The 14664-nt window shown below is 46.5% G+C and overlaps 1 protein-coding gene across 2 annotated transcripts in view; it reads left to right on the forward strand.

Annotated features, from left to right (window-relative positions):
• LOC142817694 (suppressor of lurcher protein 1-like) overlaps positions 1–14664 on the forward strand; it is a 413217-nt gene that overhangs the window by 332991 nt on the left and 65562 nt on the right. The window lies entirely within an intron of this gene.

The following is a 14664-nucleotide window of genomic DNA, read 5'->3' on the forward strand; positions in this document are numbered from 1 at the left end:
AGTTCTCTGTTTATATAATTATTGCGTCGACTCCCGTATAGTAAAAGCGTTCTCCTCTTACAAGGGTAGGACACCAAGATTGCATGCGCCGATAAAGGCTGTTGGGCTGAGAGTTTGCCGAGCCGCCTCATCTGCTGCTACCGTTCTTTCAGCCGCAACGGCTCAGCGTTACGTCGTCGCCTGTGTCATTAGGAAGTTTTAGAATACCGTTTGCAAGCGTTGCGGGCGTTGCGGGCGCCATATGAGTTTTAGTATAGCGTTTGCCCTGCTGCGAACCGGAACGCGCGATCGCAGCGATACCATAGCCTCGAAACCAGCGCTTGCGGGCCCCATGCGGGCCGCCATAACCGCACGCAATTTCGTATTTTTTTGCGTGCAGTCCACGAACGTGAACGCCGACTCGCGTTACGACGCACGCGCAGTGGCAGCGAGCGCTCCGCAAGGGTTCGCGGTGCGCTATTCTAAAACTCCCTATTCCTTGCGACGGAGGCACGCTGCGTCAGCGTGTTCTGCAACACTATAGCGTGCAGCACTGTTGGTGCTTTATACATGTATGCTTTCCTGCACAAGAATGCGATAACTTTGCGTGGCGCAGCGTGCGCTGCACCCTTTTCATTTGTCTCATTCGTCGCCCAGCGGTCACGGGCACCGGTTTCTAAGTGCCCTCAAGCTACATTTAGCGACGTTTAGCCTTAACCATCTCATAAAATTTTAATTATCTGAGTCCCAGCACGGAACATGCTAAAGATATCCATCCGCCTCCCCGTTTCTTTAATTAAGAAGGGATGATGTTTCTTAAGTAATTATTGTTCACAAAGCTTTTTGTTCGTCTGTTTGTTTCTTTGTTTGTTGTCATTAGCTGACCACTTTCGCTAATATGCTTTCTCGCGAACGATTCAAGTTTAGAAACACTTATGCGCGAATGATATCCCTGTAGACTTTACGACGGCGGAAAAGCAAGTAATAATGCCGTCGCAGTAATTTTCCACTGCCCTTATGGTATATGTCAGATTATACAAGATTACCAGACGTCAAATATAGCCTTAGAACCACAACAATGAAACAAGGCTAGCAGAGCTCTTTTCTGCATAACAATAGTAACACCGCTACTGTCAACATAAATATCATTATCATGATGGCCTATATGAATGGCTCACACCAACGTAGAAGGCGGTAGTTCCTATCTTTTTCACCTATGCGTTTCTTTTTTTTTTTTTAGCCAGGCTGCATTCTCGTCAGCAATAGAGTTGGTAAGTTAGCACCATCGCGTCGACTGTTAGCTCCTTCGAATAAGTTCTCTAGGTAGAACTGTTCTTCGAAAACATCAAACGCCCCCTAAATATCCGACTTTCGTTTACGATAAAAACATGAGAGAAGAGTTCGTAGCAGTTACTTTCAACCTGCCTTTTTTTGCGTAAAGCTCATACGTGCTCGTAAAGGTGTCTATATTGGAGCAGTCGTCGCTTCCGTGCCGGCGGGAGGTGTCCCATCCGTCGCGCGGTGTCGCTATCGCATCGTCGACGTCTCTATAATAAGCTGCTTATAGGAACACTGACACGTCGCTTCGCTCCGGTGTCTTCTTGGTTGTGCCGCATCGGCACTATCGCTCGCTGCACGGATTTGAGGGGGAAAAGAGTGAAGAAACCAAGCCGTAAAATGTTGACGCGGACGGAGCTCGCGGCACGTGCCGAGTCGCACCGCCTGGTTACGACAACTTGCAGCCCCGCTATTTCTTTCGTGTTTTTGTTTTTGTTTTTTGCTTTGTTGGTATCCCTCCGATTCCTGCGTCTGTCCGCCTCTCGACAGCTCGGCTCCGTGAAAGTGGTGGATCGACATACCATACAGGTGGCGTTAGAGGATCTTCTGATCGTCATCACCATGATCGCATGTCTGAATGTTGATAAGGCATTTGTTTTTAAAAAAAGGAATGTGTGCTGGGCTGGATGCTTATCTGTTGGAGCCACGCGCTTGGCACTGCGTTTACGAGTGCTTCTACGCGAAAACTGAGAGCTTGTTTCCGTGTTTGCGATGTCGCGGGGCACTAATGCCGTTGTCGACCTCCATGAGACCCTGTTAGGCGCTTATATCGTCAAAGCTGTTTGCAGAGCTTTGCCCGCGTTGTCTGCACGCAGTTTGGTGCTTTTGGGGAAAGGCGTAGCGCGGTGGGTGTCCTTTACTGTTCCACCACAGGATGCCCGCATCTGGAGTGAACGGAGGTGCTGTAAACTAAGTGTCTTAAAAGGGGCCGTAAATATTTTTGGGTGTGCGATGATTCTCACGGCTGAAACAAGCAACTTAAGGTTGTGTACTTTAAATCGAAGCTACGCAAGTGTTGTTGCCATAATTAAGTGGCGTGAACATTACACATAGTTGTTGCTCGGGGTCGTCAAAAAAAAAGGGATATATATGTGGGCGTATCGTCTGTATGGTGTGTATGGTTGAAGCAATGAGATAGTTAGATAGTTGGTTAATTAGTTAATTAGTTGAACAGTTAGTTAGTTTGTTTGTTTGTTTGTAAGTTAGTTAGTTAGTTAGTTAGTTAATTAGTTAGTTAGTTAGTCAGTTAGTTAGCTAGTTAGTTAGTTAGTTAGATAGTTAGTTAGTTTGTTTGTTTGTTTGTTTGTTTGTTTGTTAGTTAGTTAGTTAGTTAGTTAGTTAGTTAGTTAGTTAGTTAGTTAGTTAGTTAGTTAGTTAGTTAGTTAGTTAGTTAGTTAGTTAGTTAGTTAGTTAGTTAGTTCAAGTACGCGTTACAGCGCGCATTGAAAACAGCTTGCCATATTATTTACTACACCACCAGATTTCACTGAAAAAACGAATTGCGCCCCCGTCTTTTTCTGCAGACTCAGATGAGCAGCATCTCCTACTCATTGATGCATTCCGATAAATTCATCTTTGCTATGACAGCTGCGAATACGATCGAGAGCGAGGGCTTTCACTGGAGTTACATTGGTAATACGCCTTCTGTATACAAGGTTATGATTTCTGTTTAAATATGTTTGCTTGAACTTACTAACGAAGACTAGTCGTGCTTCCTCGTAAACACAACTTCTACACCGAGTCGGCTATGGTATTATCGTGCAGTGCCATTCGTGTTCCGGAGCGTGCGTTGATTTTCTCGGAACTTTGAATCGTTTCTTGTCGCAGGCAAGGTGAGGGGGGGGGGGGCAAACTACGCCTACAGTTTCGTGCCACCTTCAGATTATAATCGTTATTTTGCTTGCGCGCTCTATCGGAAGCCGTAACGATCGACTAGAACGCTTTTTTTCCTGCGACAGGCTTGTTTCCTCGTGTAAAACACTCACAAACAAATCAGCTTACCTCTACGCGAGTATGTTCACTGCAATAGCGCTTATGTGCGTAACGTACAAGCCATCAAGTATCTGAAGTGTGCCTCGTAAGGACTAGGTTTTTTTTTTGTTGTTGTTATGCACCACTTGCTCTAAGTTCATCTCAGAGCTTGCGACACGGATTCGATTCAAGAGCGCGAGCGCATTGGCAAGCGAGGTGCAAACATAAAGAGAACAAAACAGAGAAGCACCAATCGTGGGAACATGGTGCGATGCGAGCAGCCCTCACTTCCGATCGACGGGGGTTGTAAGAAGTGAACACCGATGCGGCGAGGAGAACGTTCCCGAAAACGATTGAGTCTTGTTTCTTTTTTTTTTCTCGTTTTTTGTGCCCTTCTATCTTGCGAGGAACAGTGGTGGTACGTGCGAGAGATGTATAGCTACGAGAAAGCGAAAAGAAGAGACATAAATAAAAGTGAGAGGGAAACGGTGGCTGCAGCCGATTTGCATGAAGGCAGCCAAACGGGCACCGAGCCACGGAGCTTTCCTCTCGGTCCGTCTGCCGCTTTTGGGAACGAGCTGCCGCGCATGCCGCCACACACTCGGAATCCGCAGAGAGAGCGGCACCGGTTCGCTGTGCGGCGTTTCAAAGCACGCTGATGGCTGAGCGATTGGGTCGCCCTCGCCACCACCTCTCTCCTCCTAACACAAACAAAAACGCCGCAACGCGCGCTAGCGTACGGTGCCCCACTAACGCACGCATTGAAGCCACGCACGCAACGCTTATCCCAAACGGCGAGCATTCGTCCTGCTGGGAGGAAGAAATCCCGAGCCCGGCGGTTCCGGTTGGCTGCGGTGCGCGCGTCCATGTGTGTGCGCCGTTTACTCTCCACCTCGCTTGGCAGCTGCACCGGCCTCGTGCGACGACCAGTTGCGACGCTTTGGAAAGCGATGGCCAAAAATCGATCCGGATGGCGCGGTGGCAGGGGGGGGGGGGGGGGGGGTCCGTTTCAGATTCCTCGGATTTCTAAAGCCGCCGCACTTCGAGTCCGTTGGCCGAAGTGTCGCAGAACGCGGCGCGCGCGGAACCTATATGTTCCGCGGAACCTATATGCCTCCCAAATTCTTTCTTTTTGCGCGTCCGTGGCTCCGTATGGCAGTCAGTTATGTGCAGCAGCTTGCGTTGATAGGCGAGCGTTTCAAAAAACACCCGCCCCCTAATTGCGTAAAGTGCTTCGACGTCACTTAATAACTAAAAAAAAAAAATCCACAGCGCTTATATAGTAGAAGACGGTGATAATGAACAAGACGTTGGCGTTCATTCAAATATTGGCTCACATTAGTATTCTTTCAGCATCTGCTTCTGTATCCCCCCATTTCTTGAGCCAATTCACTCCGTCACTCGCCAGCTTCGAATTCAGCTACGTCGAGGGCTGACTCAGCTTTTCAGTATAGTGACCGTCGCAAATGAGTCACGTTTACGAAACGTTGTGCGCGAAGGAACTCGTTGCTCCAGCCACCCTCCAATCTCCTTATTTGTAGCACGAAGTTAGCGCAAGACGACGTGAACGAAGAATGCGCTCATTAGCCATATAACTCGCTGGGACGCCGAGCCGCACGTCCGGCTGCGCTGGGCGCAATTTCGGCGCAGTCGCCGCACAGAATTAACCAGGCCCTCACTGGCGACAGACGCTTTCTTTCCTGTTTTTAGAAAGCCTAGGCTATGCAGCCGTCCGCACTCAACGTTGCCACATTTCGGCCCAGGCAAAAGGAGGGAACAAATAAGATGTAAAAGAGGAACCACTGGGGCAGTGTGCGTAGATGAAACGAATCTGCATGCAAACACTCTTTTCCAGCTAAAGTGGCGACAATGGAGGCGCGAGTTTGCCGCTACGCCGGTGCGTCCCGTTTTCGGCTGGGTTGACCGGCGGAGGACTCCGGGGGATCGGGTTTCGGAGAGCGCATTAGCCGACCCACGCGCCATCCGAGACGGGGCCCATTCGGCCTGCCTTAGTTGCTTTCAGAATGCGCCCGGAGGTCTTCTGCATGCATTAGCGGGGCGGCCGCCGCGCCGGAAAGGACGTCAAGGAGAGCGCTAACTTTCGACTCCGGGAAGCGCGTCAGCTTGTTGCGAAACTGCGAGGCGATTTCTCTGACCCCCTCCTCCGCCTGACTTGTCCCGTTTCACAAACACACACTCTCTCTCCCCCTCTCTGTTACTGTCGTTGCTACTGAGAAAGCCAATCTGATTTGTGTACCAAACGGAACTCGACTCGGGGAACTCTCGGCGTCTAATTAATACCTCTGGCCCGTCTCCAGCCCCGAAAATCGCCCAGGTGGAGTCGCGATTAAACGAGAGAGTGCGGGGCGATGGAGAAAAACCGGGGACCCAGCCACCCTCCGGCCAATTTTCGAGATTAACGCGCCGAGCCCGCCAGAGCGTCACGATATTCCGGGATCTGTTCAAAGTCGAGTCGATGCCCAATAAGCTTTGTCGGAGGTTCTTCCTGAACTTCGCGCACCGCCTGGTGTATCAGACTCCTTCCAACGAAAGTTTCGAAGATGTCGAAGGCGTGTCATACCGTTGGGATAACCTTGCTCGAACTACTATCGGTTATGAGTTCTTTTTTTTTCTTTTTAGCGAGCCCTAGCTCGCTCGCTCAATCTCGGAAGCAAGTTCTAATGTAAGTGTGCATTTTACGGTTGGCTGCTTTAGTTCTGCCGATTCGTTTCTTTTTTTCCTGCTAAAAAATCCGCGTTCCTGAAGTTCTAATTCGGAAATAAGTACACTCTCCCGGATGACGTCAGCTTACGCGTTGCCACAATAAATTAGCCCCACTGATTTTTCATAGCTGTAATTTTATTTCCATTTTTACCTGCCTGTTTCTTTTTGCTAATTGCATTTGCCGTGAGAGAGCCGCACTAGGAAAAGCAGCAACAAGTAAGCTGTTGTTTATACTGACACTCTTGCTTTTCTGTTAGGTATTTTTGTTTATGGTGAAGCCAACTTCAAAAAAAAAGTGAGAAACGAATATTGATTTATTGGTTCACTTGTCACGAGCGTCTGGGCAACGTTCTTTTCGAAAACTGGGTGGCGTCTGACGTAGGCAGCTGACGTGTGCTAAAATTTTTTATTGAGTTTTGTTTAGGAAACTCTTAGCGATAACTTATATTGATCAACAACCACAAGAAATGAGATGGCAAGAATACTAAAGGCAAATTTGCATATGTATCTTTATGCCATAATTTACTAGGGCAAAGGGCAGGCTTTGAAAAGAAAAAAATACTTGGATTCTCTAGTAATTAATCAATGTAAATAAATCAATAAAGAAGATATTAGTAGGCAAATAAAATGAGCTACTCGGGGCAGATTCTGGTTCGATAAGCGTCTAATGTGCGTCATTGAAATGCACGCAGGATTACCATCGTTATTGATAAATACAGCGTCACGACCAATTAATAAACACTAAGTACAGAGCAATGTCAGCGGCGACACATTCAGTAAACATTTTCAATTAAGAGTGAGATGGTGTTTTCGTAAATAAGGTCACCGTTTCGCAAACCGCTTCCAAGAGACCAATAGCAAAATACTAGTAACAGTGTTGTTTGCAAAAATATAATACAACAGTATAATGCTTTAAATCATCATAAAAGATAAGCCTGCCGATAATAGGCATTCTATTAACACTGGTGCTTTACTTCGGGACAACTTTCTTGGCAGATGAAGCTAAGCGTTCGCTCTAAATACAGTCCCGAATTTACGCCCGTATTTACGGTGTGAAAAAAAGGCAAAAAATAATCAATACTCTATTTTTTGCGGGAACTTATTTCATACAGGGCGCAATATATACGGTGATATCTACATTCGTTTCTAACACGTTGCCATTTAAAGCGCGATGTTTGCCATGATTTTACATACTTTTACATTCGTCCTTTTAAGTCTGTAATGCAGTGAGGCTGTAAGTGTTTTCAGATGTGTTTCAGATGTGACCTTAGTGTTTTCAGATGTCGTTTTTTTCATTTAATTCCTAGCAGCGTGAGTATAACGATAAGCAGCCTAATCAGTTCTGGAGGTGCCTGCAGTATCAGATAAAAGAAAACTTAAAAAAAAAACACAATGTGACAACATCTCTGAGCCTGTGTATCACAACTAGCACCTCAGCGGAGCATCGCCTCAGCACCTATGTAGTAATACCTCCCAGATAAGACGGAGCAACAATTATCATTTAAAAAACGGGCTATTCTGGTCGGCAAACACCCAATAACACTGCGTCGCGAATTGTTTTTCCCGGTTACACAACAGCCACAGGCGTAGTTCGAGCAAAGATTGATTATTTGAGAGAAAAAAAAAAGAACTCTGAAACTTCACACAAGCACTCAAGTGGTGTTCAGTCTTCCTTCTCAGAAAACCCGGCTGTTGTTCTTTGCGTAGAGTGGGCGACCTAATCTTTCACACTGGAATGCCCCGGCTCCCAAGAGTTTGTTATAGCACGCTTCACTCGATGCTGAGATTGGTCGCCCAGCGACAGCCACTTTGAACGATCCAAGCCCACTACAAAGCTTCCTTTTCCCGCTCTCACCTGAGCTTTGTGTGTCGAAGCTGCCGAGAGCGGGAGATCGCCTTTGGTCGAGCGACGCCATTGATCCTCGTCTATTGCGCACAATGAGGCGTCTTTTACTCGGTGAAGGTGGCGTCCTCGCAATGGTTCTCGAGAAACAATGGCGCCGCCCGGATTGGTCGCGAACGATTGTGAGTGAACGGGCGTGCTTTATAGATGCTCCCCGTATGGTGGCCGATGAAGTTTGGCCGTCTTCGTGTGCGGAATCTTTGGAGTGTATGGTTCAGTGTAAGGGCTGGTGTATACTTGGGCTCCGGATTAGGCTTTGCTCATGCACCGCCTGTTGGACGCCCGTCAACTACAACGCTTTATTCTCAAAATATAGTGCGCTCAACACAATGGCTCCAGTGGTTATGACGAGTCCGAAAATTGTTGGTAAAACATAATGGCCATCATCCTTTTGGTTCTCTCACTATCTCAGTGATATGTTAACGTACAATGGAATCCACTGTAAAATCATTGAACATAAATTAAAAAAGGGGGCAAACCTAGAAGGTGTGATTCAGGCGGTACAATGTCAAACCAGTGCATCATCGCTCTTAAATCTAGTTAGAGACAGGTCAGTTTTCCTTATACTGCCATGCAATGTCATTACACTACTGCGCTTCTACGTTTTTTAACTACATATAAGCGTGGTACCACGTCACAGTACATGCAAGAGAATCTTGAACCGTGTCTTCAGTATGTGTGTTGTGGGTGCCCTTGTGCTTTTCCCCCTCTTTTTCCTTTTTTTCTTTTTTTAAACACGTGAGACTTTATGATGCGCATTGTAATGCTAACCAGCGCAGATGGTGCTGACCTGTTATTGAAATGAGCTTTGAAGGCCATGTATGAATTCTTGTCACATTAGTCTGACTATATATATATATATATATATATGTGTGTGTGTGTCTTTCGCATTACACTCACTCTTTCTTTGTTACCTTCTGGCAGTTGATTAGAGCCTCATCCACGTACTCATCTGCGCAACACGTCTGTTGCTACAGGTGAAATTGACGGTCTTGCTTGAACCTGAAATACAACGATGAAACGTGGCAATGGGAAAGGACTCGCGACCTTGATGGGAGATCAGATTGCCACATCAGAAACAACTGATTGTCGACAAGCCCACGATGATGAGAACATTGATTATTGGAAAAAGACCCATACAAATACAGATGTTAACGGCATCGCTTAAAAGGGGGAGCATTTCGTTTCACCCTCATATCTTTACACTATCCGACACCAGGTTTTTCGCCAGCTCCACCGCCACAATCGTTAACCCCGATAGCAGTGTAGTGAAGGACTACGGGACGGCTTTTTGATCTCCCATAGTAGAGTACCTGGTACTCTAAATTGTTAACAACTTTTTGCAGACACACCACTTTTTCTAAACACACAGAACGTAGTACCTTGTAAGGCCCACGGGATGGCTTTCTGCTCTCTCATAGTAGAGCACATTGTACTCTAAATCGTTAACAACTTTTTCTACACACATCACAAAGGAGACCACGATGTCAAGAATCCAGGTATGGTGGTTTAACGTCTTGTAACCGGGATGGCTCAATGCTCTCCCATACTTAAGTACGAAGTACCCGAAATCATTAAACACTTTCTCTGAACATCTGTAATCTATACAGGTTCGCTTAGGCTGCCTATAATGAGCAGTGGGAACAGTGATATTGGTGATAAACAGTCTACCCAGTGCGCTTCGAAACTACAAGTGCAGTCATGAAGCACAGTTGATGAACAGTAGTTGATTGATTGATATGTGTGGTTTAACGTCCCAAAACCACTGATGATTATGAGAGACGCCGTAGTGGAGGGCTCCGGAAATTTCGACCACCTGGGGTTCTTTAACGTGCGCCCAAATCTGAGTACACGGGCCTACACCATTTCCGCCTCCATCGGAAATGCAGCCGCCGCAGCCGGGATGATGAAACAGTAGTCCGGTGAACGCATATTTACCTTTTACGTAACGTATAATCCCGAAATTCTTGCTACCAGCGGCACTAAGCCTATACGATGTGTTCCACCAGAGTGCGCAGAATGAAACTCGTGTAGACTCACATTTTGTCCGTGCCACTTGCTTGCTCACCACTTTCGAGTTCACGTTAACTTGAATGTATTAACGCTTCAAATGTCCTCGCGATTATTTTTTTGTTTTGCGCCTTATATAAACTAGAAAGGGGCTCTAAATAGCCGCACGTTATAAAACATTTAAGAAGCAAGCAGAAACAAAAAAGCATAATGCCATTTAGAAAGTGTAACGGAAGTTACGTAAAGCCAATTTTCCGGGTATTGTTCCTTCTTTTTTGTCTTTTCCGAGCCACGCGACGTCAAGTTGTTACGACATACAGCCCATGTTTTGAAAGCAGGGAAAAATCCGTAGTAGTTCGAGAACTGAAGAGTACTGAGGTACTTCCAAACACATGCAGCGGCTGCAGGAGGTTCATTTGAAATTGTTGCATAAGCTGCCAAACTGGTTCTGTCGGTGTGTACCATATAACAAAGCGTTTTCCAATTGTATAGGCTGATGTATATTTGTGTCCACCTGCGCTCGTCCGTAGATTTGGCACAATGCACTTATACGCAGTGCCTACGAGCAATCTGCATGCTCGTAAACAGGAAGTGCGCAAGCATTCACGTATAGTTCAGTTCCCTCGAGCTTGAAACTACGTTAACGCTTCGCTTTGGCACAGAATATTTTTATCCTGGTCCAACTCTCGAGGTAGCACTATTTCCGGAGCATGTGCATGTGAAATATGCCTTACATAATTCTTTCGCCTTCTAGAAAATGTCAACTTAATTTGTCGACTATGTTTGCCAGAATAGAACATGGTGGCAGCTCCACCCGAAATTTGAGACGACGCTTTATATTGCAGCCTGCCAAATGAAATGCCATCTTTAAAAGATATATTGACACAATGATGCGGGTCAACATTTCAGACTATCTTATATAGAGCGCACAATGCTTGTAAAATTTAGCAGAAGTGCTATAAAAACAGTGGTATCAGGTGCAAACAGAAATGTACATCAACGTAATTTAGTATATTATCGCAGTGGTGTTCATGGTATCCCTTAGGTGGAATTCTTGACTCCAGCAATCCACGCGGCACCTAGCGGCAATATAGGGAAGCTGCATACTGAGGTCCAAGCAGTTAAGGCGCCTGTCGTATACGGTATTTAGGAGCACGGTGGGATGGCGCCGCCCGTGAAGAAAAAAAAATGGCAGCATATCCTTGGAGTGAATGATGGAGAGTGGGACGAAGCATTCGTCCGTCCGTTCGTTCTTGCTTCCATCCGTCCATGCGTCCGTCTGTGTGACCGTCCATGCGTCCATCTGCCCGTCCGTGCGTGCGTCTGTTCGTGTGTCCGTCCCTGCGTTCGTCCATGTGTCCGCCCCTGCGTCCATTCATGCGTCCATCCATGCATCTGTCTGTGTGTCCGTTCGTCCATCTATTCAACACTCCAAGTACCACCATCTCGCATCTTTTCATCATATATTCCCCATATAGAAGCACTGCCATCCAGCGGACATTCCAAGGACTAAACGAGAGGTGGCACACGCACACTTTCTTACGGATTGCGCTTCGGGTCTACTTCCCACCTTTAACCACCTCGAGTTCATGGTATATACTAGTTCACTGTATTCATGGCACTGCGGCTAAACGCTCTATAAACCTTTCTAAAACTAAAGAGGTTACACCCAGCGGATATAACGTACCAACCCTTTCCTGTCAGATAGTGCTCAATGTACATGCCAAAGGCTGCTAATGGGGAATGAATGACAGGAGTATTCGGCTTCTAGTTAACGCGCATGCTGCAAATTTTTTATTGTTCAACAACGCACAGAGAAATCTCTCACCAGCACCAGCTTGAAGGTCAAAATGTTATACTTGTTACACACTACAACGGCTACGAGGGACGGACGGGTGCTGCTATAAGGAGCTTCGCCCCTAAAAACGAACGGTCAAGCAGATTTCTACTTCCAAGGTGAGGCACCAGTGTTAACTTGTTAATTCGAACCTATTAAATGACCATTGTATTCAGTGACTACATGTCACTGCGGCGCCCGGAGTACATGTAAACTAATTTCGCAGAGACACGGTGCGCCATGTGCATTACACACACAACGCGACCACTTCAAAAACGCCGCGACAAGTACTGCCATCCAGCGAACAATCCGAGGACTAAACGAGAGGTGGCTACTACAGCTACGACGACGACATGCATCGGGGACGCACGACTCATGGCTTCAGGAGCTTTGCCCCTAAAAAACGCCAAAGGCACAATGAGCTTCGAACCCGGGTCCCCTGCGTGCCAGCCCAGTATTCTACAACTGAGCAACGCCGGTTCTTGGAAACGCTTTACAAACTGGCCTTAAGCAGGCTTGATGTCGGGAAAGTAATTACGTTAATATGACTAATAAAGCGTTTTAGAACAGCAAAAAGAACATTCAGGTGTCACAGAATGCGAATTTCGCAAAGAGTGGCTCGTCGAGTGCTCCAATCGTTTGCAAAAGCTCGATCTTGTTCACTTAGTAACTGTGACGTATACCGACTGTGGGGGATTGTGGGGATGAACAGAGCTTCTGCCACAATTCTTCATTGTCGTCAAGCACAGCACACAAAAAAGGTACCACGCTTCTTCAAAGAATGACGAAGTATGACATAATGAATGCCTGCTTACTACACAATTATTTAGGGCGTAGTGGGTACGCTGCAAGTGTACCTGATAGTTACCTAAACAGCGTTTAAAAAAGACTCTGAAAAGCCGCTTTTGCAGCTTTCGCTGTCAGTGCTGCGCGTTCCGCGCAGGCCTGGCTGGTTTTCTTTTTTTTTCTGCTTTGGTCAGATTAAGTTTTGTTTCGTTATACAAATAGTGACCCAAGGATGAGCATAACATAAATATAGGCCTCCAACGTGGATTTTATTTTGATATGTTTATTTTATTTTATTCCATTTTATCATTTTTTGCAGTCTCCTTTGAGTGATACGGTTCACCCGGAGAATTAGAAATCGAGAGGCTCTTTCGTTGTCCACACGCTCGTTAACCTGATAAAGGTGCTGATTAGACATAAGCTGATTAAGCCTAATGAGACGACTTCAGCTTATTAATTTGGAAATCGCAGTTGGCGCTGAGCTACATGGCTTTTGGGTAAGCGCTTGAAACGACCCCAACGAGAAGACAGCGTCGTCTCACGCCTCTCTTGCGCTTCTAGTAGGGATTATATCGCATGTCTACAGCAACCAGTTTTTTTTTTTTTCGTTTATAAGCGAAGACATCGAAAAAAAAAAGGCTGTGCGAAAGCCGGTTGTACAGAGACCACGAAACTATCATCACATTTGAACAGAAAGAAAAATGGCGGAGCTTGTATACTTAGCCACGTAGTGCTTCAAACTGCGAAACTGGGCGATTCTGAAGGCTAATCTGGTTGCTATCTACGTTGTTTTTGAGCCTTAGCTATAGGTGCATCAACTTGCTTCTACGTTTTTTCGAGGTTGTTGCTAGGCTTTCGTGAGGCGCTTCTAGCCTCTTTATGCGCTGATTATTAGCTCAGATAGGTTAGAGTTAAACCACAGACAGTCGCAGCAGACAAGACACGGATGTAAAGGCTTCAGAGACAGAAATTCTGGCTGAAGACGAGCGTTCGCATGATTGATTGATTGATTTGTGGGGTTTAACGTCTCAAAACCACCATATGGTTATGAGAGACGCCGTAGTGGAGGGCTCCGGAAATTTCGACCACCTGGGGTTCTTTAACGTGCACCCACATCTGAGCACACGGGCGTACATTTCCGCCTCCATCGGAAATGCAGCCGCCGCAGCCGGGATTTGAACCCGCGACCTGCGGGTCAGTAGCCGAGTACCTTAGCTACTAGACCACCACGGCGGGGCGCCGAGCGTCCGCACCTCTCGTAGATCTACGGGCATGCACGTAGACGTTGGCGCAGGTCTTCCATCGCTTCGGGTTCCTATCACAGCCGCCATTGCCTCTCCCATTCCCGAGTGTTTGGCTGACTATCGCCTTCTTCCTGTCTGTTGCGCAGCAATGCCGAGTAGTCGGACTTACCCATTTTTTTATGGCACACACCCGTTTGAGATGATAGTTTTCTGATAGGCCGCCCTCATTTCTGTGGCACATACCCGTGGGCCAACTGTTGGGGTTAACTTTTTCTAAATGCGAAGCAATTCTTTGCGTACTGCAAGCACTTTTGGCATCTATCTATCTACGTATCTATCTATCTATCTATCTATCTATCTATCTATCTATCTATCTATCTATCTATCTATCTATCTATCTATCTATCTATCTATCTATCTATCCGCTTACGTCTGGGTTGTCTCGTGATCACCCGCTTAACTTGGCGTCAAACAAAATTAGTGTGGGAGGGTAAGATGGTTTGGCGAATATAACGCGCTGGTCAAGACATCAACAATGTCACATTCCCGCCGAGTACGTCGTCAAACACGTCGCCTACGTCGTCAAAAACACGTCGCGCATGCCGTCCAAAACGTGTCGCTTCCATAGAAAGATTGCAACACGGTCACCCTCTCTCCGCGCGCTTCGCATAACATCGATTCTTCAGGTACGTGGGATCTGCCGAATTTTTTTTAATTTTAGTGGGCCATGGCTTATTAAAAGTATTAACCCCATTTTTTAGGCACATACCTGAAAGGCCGCACAAATCGCACCTGCCTTAAGCAGGTTCACTTTTTAAAAGTCACAGTTTCGCCTCAAGGGCGAAGCTATAACTACGATAGCCATCAATTTA

The sequence above is a fragment of the Rhipicephalus microplus genome, chromosome 5 (assembly GCF_043290135.1).
Source record: "Rhipicephalus microplus isolate Deutch F79 chromosome 5, USDA_Rmic, whole genome shotgun sequence".
Classification (NCBI taxonomy): Eukaryota; Metazoa; Arthropoda; class Arachnida; order Ixodida; family Ixodidae; genus Rhipicephalus; species Rhipicephalus microplus.